At 41.9% G+C, this 12,016-nt stretch overlaps 1 pseudogene; it reads right to left on the reverse strand.

Moving 5' to 3' along the window:
* The window catches only part of LOC109926205, a 468,382-nt pseudogene that overhangs the window by 246,408 nt on the left and 209,958 nt on the right, over nucleotides 1-12,016 (reverse strand).

Below are 12,016 nucleotides of genomic sequence, written 5' to 3' on the forward strand. Positions count from 1 at the left end.
AAAATCCACCCGATCCCACTGGGAATGAGCCCTTCCTGAAATTAAAGCGGATTTAGGACTCACCTCTTACTTTCCCACAATCTGATTGAACATTTTCCGCCTTTTCCTGGACAGATGTGTAAAAAATAAAGAAAGACGTTCACAACAACAGCTCATTCCTGAAAACATTTACTTTCGTTTTCACTGAATTCATTCTTTGGCTTTTGCTTCTTCCTTCGAACAAATGTGTCACTGCAGGGAAGTTGCTCCATAAACTATAATCCTCAGAAAATTACTGTTAACAAAATTAATGATCAACTCAAGACATCTTTAATTGATAAAGTGAAGTTGGGTTTCAAGTCCATAGCTTCCTGAAAGTGGCCACTCAAGTAGATAGGGTGGTATCGAAGGTGTATGGCATGCTTGCCTTTATTGGTTAGGGAATTGAGTACAAGAGTCAGGATGTCATGTTGCAGCTTTATAAGATCTTGTTTAGTCCACACTTCGAATTTTGCATTCAGTTCTGGTTGCCACATTACAGGAAGGATGTGGAGGCTTTGGGGAGGGTGCAGAAGGGGTTTATCTGGATGCTGCCTGGATTGGAGGGTCTGAACTATGCGGAGAGGCTGGTAAAACTCGCATTGTTTTCTCTGGAGCAGGGGAGGCTGAGGGGAGATAGATATTTGTAAAATTGAGAAGCGTAGATGGGATTGACAGTAAGAGTCTTTTTCACAGAGTTGAAATGTCTAAAATGAGGGGGCAAGGTGAGAGGGTAAAAGTTCAAAGGAGATGTGAGGAACATGATTTTTACACAGAGAGTGATAGGAGTCTGGAATGAACTGCCAGAGGTGGTGGTGGAGGCAGATACAACAGGGGATTTTAAAGGGCTTTTACATAAGCACATGAATATGCAATGTGTGAAAGGATATGGACCAAGGACAGGCAGAAGGGATTAGTTTAATTTGACATCGTGTTCAGTACAATATCATGGTGTATTCCTGTGCTGGACAGTTCTATGTTCGATTAAGTCTGTGAATTCCATCTCACTGGCGGCCCCATCCAGATGAGAATGACTCTCTTCCACTCTCAGGGTGAGTCTATAAGTGCCTGTGTGAATACATCTCACTGTGGGACCAGAATTATTTTCCAGGCTACACTTTGAATTCCACTTTGACTGCGCTGGGATCTGTATTGGGGCAGAGTTTGGGAACCACTTGTTACTCCACAGCATTGAACCTCAATCACTGAACCTGCACGAGAAATTCACCAGCTCAAAGCACTCTGTGAGAAGGGGTAAATCTCTTGTCTTTAATCTTAACAGCATCTGATTCCTCAGCCATTGGAAACACTCTGCTGTCTCTCCATAGACTGCTTTGAAAGACAAGTAACGTTAGAAAGTCAGTAAATGGTGCAAAGATAAAATGGGATTGACACTGAGCTACCGCCCATTCCAATCAGGAACGTATCTTTGATTTCCTGTCCTCCTGACCTGTCACACAACTGGTTTCCACTTTATCCTTGGGGATGGATATCACTGGCAAGCGATTTGATGTCAGCCTGACTCGGTCCTTCTTGAAACATTGGTAAAGGTTTGACAGAACTGAGCAGCTGTTTACACAAGTCGTCCTCCAACTTCTTAAGTTGAAGGCCGTGTTTTCTTTCGTTTGTTTTTCTAACCACAAGAAGTCCCCTTGCAACATGCTTTTTTTACTGCTCCTGCCAATCTCGGTTTCTCCCCCATGTCTGGAGCAGAGGGGACATGAACCCAGGCCTCCTAGCTCAGAGGAATTGATGCAACCAATCCAGCACAATAGCCCATCATTCCGGCTTTATTCTATTTTTTGTGAATCCCAAACACCCGAGTTTAGACATATGTATATTTATAGTGAGACAGAGAATGAGGACACCGCTGTAAACAGAGTTTATTTCTCCACCACCAGGAAAACCCGTGTTGCCAATTGAATGTTTACAAACAAAACCTGTTAAGGGGAATGCAAACATTAAAAAGTGACGGGGTGGTAGGGAGAGAGGGAAGATACCGTTTTCAAACGAATCAATAATGACTGACGACCCGCCTCAACTTTCCAGTTTAACTTTCTGTTCCTGTTAGTGAATAAATGGCGCAATACCACCGTCCGCTGGCGTTCACTGGTATTGCAACCAATATTTTCCGACGGATTATTCTTTTCCATGGTACAGCACCGCCACCAGCTGGCAGGAAACGGGACTGCAGCCATATAGAATTTTGTTGCATAATATATTAAAGTGAAATACTGCAAGGTAGAAATTTGAAAATCAAACAGAAAGGTCTGGAGAAACATCAGCAGGTCTGACAGCGTCTGTGGTGAGAGAAACAGAGTCTATTATGATTTTTCTTTGGAAGATGTGTGATGGGTGGAAGTTAAGACAGGTTAAATAACAATTTCAGAATCATAAGACCTTTATTTTGAATAATTTTGGATCCCAGTGAAGTCCAAATATTACAAAAAAAAACTAAGAAGTAGAGATTTCTTTACTTTAAACGTTGTTTGTGTGGGAGGACCCTCCGTGTGTTTCTCAAGAATCGATCTGTAGAGGGTTCTTTTGTTTGTTTCTCATTTTGAACTTCTTTAATACTAAAAACATGCATCAAAAAAATCTAAAAAACAAAAATAAAGGAAGGAGAGCTTTTCCCCCAATGGAGTTTGTGATTTTTTTTCAGTTTCAATCTGCAGAGCAATTTTTTAAAAAAATTACGTAAAATGGAGGCGAAGATGAAGAGATTGTTTATATATGGAGTTTATAGAGAAGCCTACAAATGGAGATCTCTGGAGAAAGTTTTTTTTAGCTGGAGATTGAAAGCTGAATGTTGGATCAGTTGAGGAGTCGTTTTTTCATTTGTTCAGCTAAGTGCTTGATTTCTTTTTAATATTTATATGTTTAATTTTCTTTCTAATTTAGCATGTTCTCTATTAACTCTATGGGGAAGGAAAGGTGGTTAATTTATATATATAAGGTTCCAATGAGAGCTTTTTGGGCTTAGTGTCACTGAGGACATACAAGAGACACAGAGTGTGATGATTAGCAGATTTAGCGAAGTGATGACACCGAAGGATTAGTCAGATAGATGGGTGACTGTCAGGAAAGGTAAGAAGTTAGTTCAGAGTCTCCTGCAGCTATTCCTCTCTCAAACAGATATTCCGTTTTAGGTACTGTTGAAAGAGGTGGTCTCTCACAAGAAAACAGAAGTGGTAGTAAGATCTTGGGCAGTAAGAATGAATCTTATGTTGAGTGGTGTTTGTCAAAATTTAAAAGTATAAATGTTACAGGAGACTCTCCTTGTTAGGTTCGGTGCATTGGCCATGCTAAATTGCCAGTAGGGTCCGGGGTTGTGTAGGCTGCATGGATTAGACATGGGAAATGCAGCATTACAGGGTGAGGGAAGGGTGGTGGGTTTGGGTGGGATGCTCTTCAGAGTGCTGGGGTGGTCTTGATAGGCCAAATGGCTGATTTCCACACTGTAGGGATTCTATGATTCTCCTGTCAGGCGCACAGACAGAAGATTCTGTGGCAGTGAGTGTAAATTTAGGATAGTCTGTTACTTTGCTGGTGACAGCATTAAGGATGTCTCAAAATGTTTGAAGCAGATTGTCAAAGGGGAGAGTGAGAATCTGGAAGTTGTTGTACACATTGGGAGGAATACATAATTAGGGAAAGGGTTAAGGCTATGAAGAGTGAATATAAGAGGTTAGGTGGAAGGTTAAAAAAATAAAAAGTCAAAAGTAATAATCTCTGGTTTACTTCCAGGATCAAATTCTAATGTGGGAAGGAATAAAACAATAGGGGAGATAAATCAATGGCTGAAGAGGTACGATGATGTGTGGGGATTTGGGTTCTTGGATCATTCGGATTTCTTCTGGGACAGAAAAAACCTGCTCAGAAAGAATGGGTTTCACCTGAACTGGAAAGGGACCAATTCCTGGCTGGGAGATTTGCTATTTCGGGAGCCTGTAAACTTGTGGGGCACTCCTAAGCAGTAGTGAAAATAAAAAGAAAAATAACGATGACTTTGAATCAGAAAAGAGCAAGTTAATTAGAAAAGACAGACAACAACAAGTCAGAGAACGTAGTAATTAAACAGCATTTATTGCAATTCATGGCTGATGAACTCAGGTCATGCGTGGGAACATGGGATTGGGATGTCATAGCTATTACAGAAACCTGGTTTAGGGAGGGATAGGATGGGCAGCTCAATGTTCTGGGTTTTAGATGTTATGGGAAGGATAGAAAGGGAGGCAAAAGAGGAGGGAGAGTGGCATTTTTGATTCAGGAAAATATCATTATTGTAATTAGAGAAAATATTTCTGAGGGAACATTTAGTGAAAATATATGGATTGATTGGAAATAAGAAAGGGATGATCACCTTGATGGGATTGTACTATAGGCCCCCCAGAAATCAGAGGGAAATTGATGATCAAATATGTAGAGAGATCTCAGGCATATGTAAGAATAATAAGATTGTAATGGTGGGGGATTCTAATTTTCTCAGACCTGATTGGGACGACTGAGGTGTTAAAGATATTGATGGTGAAGAATTTGCTAAATGAAAATTTTCTTTATCATTATGTAAATTTTCCTGCTAGAAAATCCGTAGAATCCATTCATTGTGGAAACAGGCCATTCAGCCCAACAAATCCACACCAACGCTCCAAAAAGCATCCCATCCAGGCCCACACCCGCTACCCTATAACCCTGCATCCCCCATGGCTAATGCACCTAACCTACACATCTCTGAGCACTATGGGTAATTTAGCACGGCCAATCCACCTAATTGTACATCTTTGGACTGTGGGAAGAAACCGGACCACCCAGTGGAAACCACACAGACGCGGGGAGAACATGCAATTACCGAGGGTGGAATTGCACCCAGGATAAGGCAGGGCAAGTGACTGAAGTGTAACTCGGGGAACACTTTGGAAATAGTGATCATAATACTGTTCGTTTTATAATTGTTAAGGAAGAGGCTAAGTATTCTATATAAGTTAAAGTCCCTAATTGGAGTAAGGCAAGTTTTAATGGTATGAGACAGGAACTTTCAAAAGTTGATCGGAGTAGACTGTTCGCAAATAATGGGACAACTGACTCATTGGAGACCTTCAAAAGAGTTCAGAGATAACAAGAGTTCAGAGGCTTTATGTTCCAGTTAGTGTGAAAGGCAAGGTTAGTAAGATTAGGGAAAACAATGGATGAAAAAGACTCATATGTTAGATATAGACAACTAGGATCAACTGAATCTCTTGAAGAGTATAGGGGCATTCTTAAGATGGAAATCAGGAAGGCAAAGACAGGAGATGAAATAGCAGTGGCAGGTAAGGTTTCAGATAAACCAAAAGGATTCTGCAAATAAGAGCAAGAGAGCAATGAGAGAGAGAGAGAGAGAGAGTAGGGCCTCTTAAAGATCAATGAGGTCGTCTTTGTGCTAAACTTCAGGAGATGGGAAGGATATTAAATGAATGTTTCACATCAGTTTCTTTTCTGTTGAGAAAGGAGGCTAGAGAACTTAGGGAAATAAATGTTGAAGTTTTGAAAACAGTTCACATTACAGAAATGGAAGTGCTGGAGGTCTTAGAAAACATAAAGGTGGGTAAATCTCTGGGACTTGATCAAATGTATTCCAGGACATTATAGGAATTTAGGGAGGAAATTGCTGGGACCCCAGCAAAAATATTTGTATCATCTATAAACACAGGTGAGGTGCCGGAGGACTGGAGCTTGGCTAATATTGTGCCATTGTTTAAGAAAGGCTGTAAGGAGAAGCCTGGGAACTATAGACCTGTGAGTCTGACATCGGTGGTGGGTAAGGTGTTGGAAGTGATTCTGAAAGATAGGATTTACATGCATTTGGAGAAGCAAGGATCGATTAGAGATAGTCAATATGGATTTGTGTGAGGAAAATCCGATCTCACAAACTTGATTGAGTTTTTTTAAATGAAATAACCAAAAAGATAGATAAGGGCAGAGCGGTAGATGTTGTTTACTTAGACTTTAGTAAAGCCTTTGACAAAGTTCCACATGGGAAACTAATTAGTAAAGTTAGGTCACATGGGATTCAGGGTGAGCTTGCTAATTGGATACATAATTGGCTCAACAGCAGGAGAAAGAGAGTGATGGTGGAGAGTTGTTTTTCAGACTGGACGCCTGTGACCAGCTATGTTCAACAGGGATCGGTGCAGGGTCCACTTCTGTTTGTCATTTATATAAATGATTTGGATGAGAATATAGGAGGCATGGTTAGGGAGTTTGTGGATGACACCAAAATTGGTGGTAGAGTGAAAACTGAGGGAGATTATCTAAGATTACAAAAAGATCTTGATCATTAATTTTACAATTAAAGGTAGGGCCCTGGGTAGTGTTGCAGAACAGAGAGACCTGGCAGTTCAGGTACAGAATTCTTTGAAATTTGCATCAGAGGTAGACAAGGTGGTTAAGAAGGCATTTAGCATGCTTGCCTTCATTGTACAGCAAACGTCTGAATATAGGAGTTGGGTCGTCATGTTGAGGTTGTACAGGACGTTGGTGCAGCCTCTTCTGAAGTACTATGTGCAGTTCTAATCGCCCTGTTATAGGGAAGGATATTATTAACTGGAGAGGGTTCAGAAAAGATTTACCAGGATGTTGCTGGGAATGGAAGGTTTGAGGTATAAAAATAGATTGGAAAGGCTGGGACTTTTTCCACTGGAGCATGGGAGATTTGGGTGACCTTGTTGAGACTTAAACATCATCAGGGGCATAGATAAAGTGAATGGCAAGGGTCTTTTCCTTAGCATTGGAGAGTTCAGAATTGGACACATTTTTAGGGTGAGAAAGAGGAGAAAGATTTAAAAAGGACATGAGGGGCACCTTTCTTGACACTGGGTGGTTTGTGAGTGCGATGATCTTCCAAAGAAAGTTGTAGATGCAGGTACAGTTACAACATTAAAAAGACATTTGGATAAGTTTATGAACAGGAAAGGTTTGGAAGGATATGGGCCAAGCACAGGCAAATGGGACCAGTTTAGTTTCAAAATGTAGTTGGCATGGACTGGTTGGACCGAAGGATCTGTTTCCATGCTGTATGACTCTATAAAAAGGCTAGTGATGCACAACGAAACAAAATGGAATTGAGACAAAGAAAAAGACCCATGTAAAGGAGATGGAAATGGAAATCATGGAATCATCCCTAACAACATGTATTCAAAATGTAAAACTCTACTTATGTAAAATTGTTGATCTCGATGTTAAACCTGGAAGGATATAAAGTGCATTATCGAAACATGACTCGCAGTCCCTTGTGTTTCTGATACGTTCATCTTCATTGAAACACTGAAGAAAGCCCAAAATATAAAAATCAGACGAAGATTGTGACAAAAGGCTTAAAGTCAGATAACCCATTTCCCATTTGGTCTCCTAAATGAGCAATGCTAACAGTAACAGAGAATATAGAATGCTAAATTAAAAGGAGCACAGCGAATCGCTGTTTTCCCTGGAAGCAGAGTTTGGAGCCTTGAATGTGGTACAGGAGGAGGGAAATGGAACATGTTGTATCTCCCACACCTGAATGGAAAAACTGCTCCTGGAAGGGAGAGGTTCTCCTGCTCAGTTTCTCCTGCGTTCCCGTTTGGTTACGTATTTCCAACATCGAACAGTTTTACAACACAACGCATCTACGCAGACTAATGGTGTCATTCACTGACACAAACTGCAATGCACCCTGTAATAATTGTTTAAAGTTCGTAAAACAATGAAATGGAAAATGTCCAGACAAGACACACGGTTCTCTATTGCCACCAGGTGATCGGAATCGGCATTGCAGGAAACAACCTTGCAGTTCCGATTTCAGCCAGGAGGTGTCAGGCCTGTTCCACGCAAAAATCGAACGCTGATGTTAAAAATGTTCTTCTTCATCTATTTTAGCCAACATCAGTTAAAAAACATTGGAAAGTATATTTAGCTAAACAGTGAACAAGGCTGTGATATTGCCTCTGAGATAGGATATGAAGTGATCTGAAGAAGGGTCTCTGAACCCGAAACGTTAATTCTGTGCCTCTCTCTCACCACAGAGGCTCCTCGACCTGCTCAGTGTCTTCAACAACTTCTGTTTTTGTTGTGAATGAAGTTGAGTGTCTCGTTAAATGGCAAAACAAACTCGAGTGTCTAATGATCTGTTAATAAGTCACAGAGTTTCTCGGAAATGACTCTGTTAAGATGATTCCGTATACAGCTTGTCAATTTAAGTTTCCCGTTTTGCTGACAAGTCGAGTTGTTGCATCAAGAAATTACACCACATTTCTTCAACTGAGCAACATTTGATTTGGGGGGAATTAAGATAAAACACTGCAAATCAGTTCTAAAGAAAAACCAAATTTGATTCGAAACATCAATTCAGTTTCTCTCTCCACAAATACTGTCAGACTTTCTGAGAATTTCCATCACTTTGACTTTAATTTTTAATTTGATTTGCTGATCCTGGAACAGGGAAATATGTTGCTGCAGTATCACTAAACACCATTGGGTGGTGCTGCAGCACCACTTTTGAAATAGATCCAGCTTCATCCTCGCAATACCACTTTCAGCCACGTGGTGGTGGTATTGCACCGCCTAATATTAATGTTCACTTTATTTCCCCGAGACTGACAGCTCGATATTCCAGGGTTTTGGATCTTCAGGGAAGATTGGGAAGGGTTGGGTGCTGGAAAAAGAGGAAGCCGTGTCTCAATATCGATCAAGGATGTCAGCAAGGATGGATGATGTCTCGGAAAGTTCTTCCAATGACACAAAAATGGAGCAATCACTTTGCTGGGGGTGTGCTATGTTCAGGACACCTCACTCCCCCAAAGAATTGTGGAAAAATAGAAAGACAGACGTATTGGTAAATTTCAGAGAAATAATAAGGTAATAATTTTAAGGGAGTTCAACTAACCCAGTACTCCCTGGGATAGTCAAAGTGTGAAAGGCTTCGAGGGAGCAGAATTCTTAAAATATGCCCAGGAAATATTTGTCAGGCTGGATTGTAGAAAATCCTGTAAGAGAGAGGGGGTGGTGAGCAGGATCTTAGTTGAGGGAAATGGTGGAAGTGTAAATATGGGAAGGATTCAGTGATAGCGACCACAACTTAACAATATTTTATTGGGTCATGGAAATGAACAAAGACAGTCCAGAGATAAAAGTTTAGAATTCGGGAGAGAGTTGATTATAATATGATAAGACAGGATCTAGTAAAGAAAAACAGAGTGGGAGCAGCTATATCTTGCCTTCATTGGTCGGTGCATTGAGTGTAGGAGTTGGGAGGTCACATTGCAGCTGTACAGGATATCGGTGAGGCCACTTTTAGAATACTGCATTCAATTCTGGTCGCTCTGCTATAGGAAGGATGTTGTTAAACTTGAAAGAGTTGAGAAAGATCTAGAAGGATTTGCCGAGATCGGAGGGTTTGAGCTACAGGGAGAGATTGATTAGGCTGGGGCCTATTTCCCTGGAGAGTGGGGGAGTCCAAAACTGGCCAGCATAGGTTTACGGTGAGAGGGGAAAGATTGAAAAGGGATCTGAGCAACAACATTTTCACACAGAGCGTGGTGTGCAGGACATTGGTATAAGTAGTCTACAGACCTCCAAACAGTCACCACTCTGTGGGTGAACTTACAATCAATAAACAATAGGAGCATATAAAAAGGAGAGTAATAATTATGGGTGACTTTAATCTTAATTATGATTGGTTAATCAATTGGAAAGGGTCGGGATAGATTCAGAGAGCAGTATGTTCCTGGAGCCAACCAGGGAGCAGGCTATCGTGGATCGGATAATAATCTCTGGGTCATTCAGATAATAATGGTATGGGAGAAAGGCAAGAGATTGGGACTGGATAATGGGCCCAAAACTACCTGAAGATTTCTGTAACAGTATTATAAATTTCTCTCTGAGCAGCTCTGTGATGGAGGACTCTGTGCCCCTGGGATACACTGAGACAAACCTTGACTGTGGCCCGAGCTTCAGTGCATCCCTCAGCCCATTGTCCTGAACCTTGGACTGTGCCGGTCTGCAGCACTTGGTCAAAGTCGACTCCTTGCCCTGGAGGATACAGTGGGTTTTGTCGCGGTTTGTCCCAAGCAGCTCCGTGCCGCAGGACTCTGTGCTCTATGATCTGTTCCCCCGAATGCACACTGAGACAAACATCGACATTGCCTGGAGGGTGATCAGCTCGGTGAAAGACACTCTTTGGTCTGCCCAAACCTTTTTGGTCTTTTGGAACAAGGAGGTGACCCTGACTGAGCTGCAGACTGGCACATTCCAAGGTCCAGGACCGTGTGCTGAGGGACGTGCTAAATAAAACTCCTTGCATTGGAAGACCAACATATTTCGAGCAGGTCAAAGAGCTGAAAAAAGAGTCACTGGATTCGAAATCTTAACTCTGATTTTTATCTCTGATTTCCAGCATCCCCAGTATTTAACTCAGTTCCCTCTGGTTCTCTGTACACAGATGCTGCCCGTCCTGTTAAGGATTTGCAGCATTTTCTGATTTTATTTCTGAGTTCCGGCAACCCCAGGAATTTGACTGTGTAACACCATTTGTTGGAGATGTTTGTCACTGAATAATATTGGGCCACAGTACCATGTCCCGCTAGACAATAGTGGTCCTGAACTGTGTTGAAAGAAAGACTCTGAGGATCATTGATCAATTTGTAAATTTACTGAAAATTGAACGCAAAAACTTTCAAGGGACGACTTGTTGTTGGGAATGTGTTTACTCTTTACACATGTTTTGGAGAAAAGGTGGTAAGTGTCTGCACCAGAAACAGAAAATGCTGCAATTCCTCAGCAGATCAGGTAGCATCTGTGTACAGAGAACTGGAGTTAAATCCTGGGGATGCTGGAAATCCTGGGAGAGAGTGGATTTTGTGTCACTCCCTTCCCCAATGATACAGGCAGCTCAATAGAGCATGCTATGTAAATGCAGCTCTGTCACCCTCTCAGTGTTTGGATTTCTCCCTCAGGATTTCATGTTCTGGGTGCAGAGTGAGAAATGGAAACACAGAGAAATCCCAGATCCAGACTGGGAAAGAGGTGAAGGGATGGAGGGTGGGACTGAAGCTGGGGGTAAATGAAGGAATGAGAGACACAATACATTTATTTATTTTTTATTTTAATCCTGACATTTACATTTGTGTCTGATTTATTTACACTTTGGTTGTGATTTTCAAAAATATAATCTTGAAATTGAATAACACATTGAGTAACACCCTAACCCCTGACCTCTGACCCAGTCCCTCACCCTGAGGTCAGGTCCATCTGACATTTCTATTTGTATTGAATTTATTTACAGTCTGATTTTACAAAGTATAAATTGAAAATTTAATGAACATTTTATAACAATCTGTTCTCAAAGTAAGTTTCTGACCCCTGACCCCAGGGTCAGGTCATTGCGAGGTCAGGGAGACCCTGAGGCCCCGCCCCTTCAGGAGCAGATTCTCAGAAACTGGTTTAAATTCCAACTGTTAAAGTAAGGATAAAGTTTCTCAGTGAATTTATTCCCAGTGAAGGTGTGGAGATGGGACATGGTGTCCGCGTCATAGAATGAAACTGTCCCAGACTCATAACTGAGATAAACTCCCACCTTCCCGGGGACCTGACCGACACGGAGAGGGGTTCGAGGGAAGTTTATATAAAACTGATCCCCAAACCGCTCAATGACCCAGAATCCATTCTCCGGGATCAGATTGACCCAGTCCTCCCTCTCCACAGACTCTGAGGCTACTCCCAGTCTCCAGCGCCGATTCCCCACCACCTCCACCTCCCAGTAATGTCTCCCCGATGTGAATCCCTCTGATCCCAGGGCACAGGCCCAGTCTGTAAACCTCTTCCCGGTGACAGGGAGATCCCTCCGGGTCCTGGTCCATCTCAAACTCTTCAGATCCTCAGACACCTCGAGCCAGGGATTCGCTGTTTCCACATCCAGGGTCACAGAGACTGGGAGAAAAAAACAGGGAATTACAGACAGTCCCTGGGTATGTGTCAGTGTCTGTGT

The sequence above is a fragment of the Rhincodon typus genome, chromosome 35 (assembly GCF_021869965.1).
Source record: "Rhincodon typus isolate 14 chromosome 35, sRhiTyp1.1, whole genome shotgun sequence".
NCBI lineage: Eukaryota > Metazoa > Chordata > Chondrichthyes > Orectolobiformes > Rhincodontidae > Rhincodon > Rhincodon typus.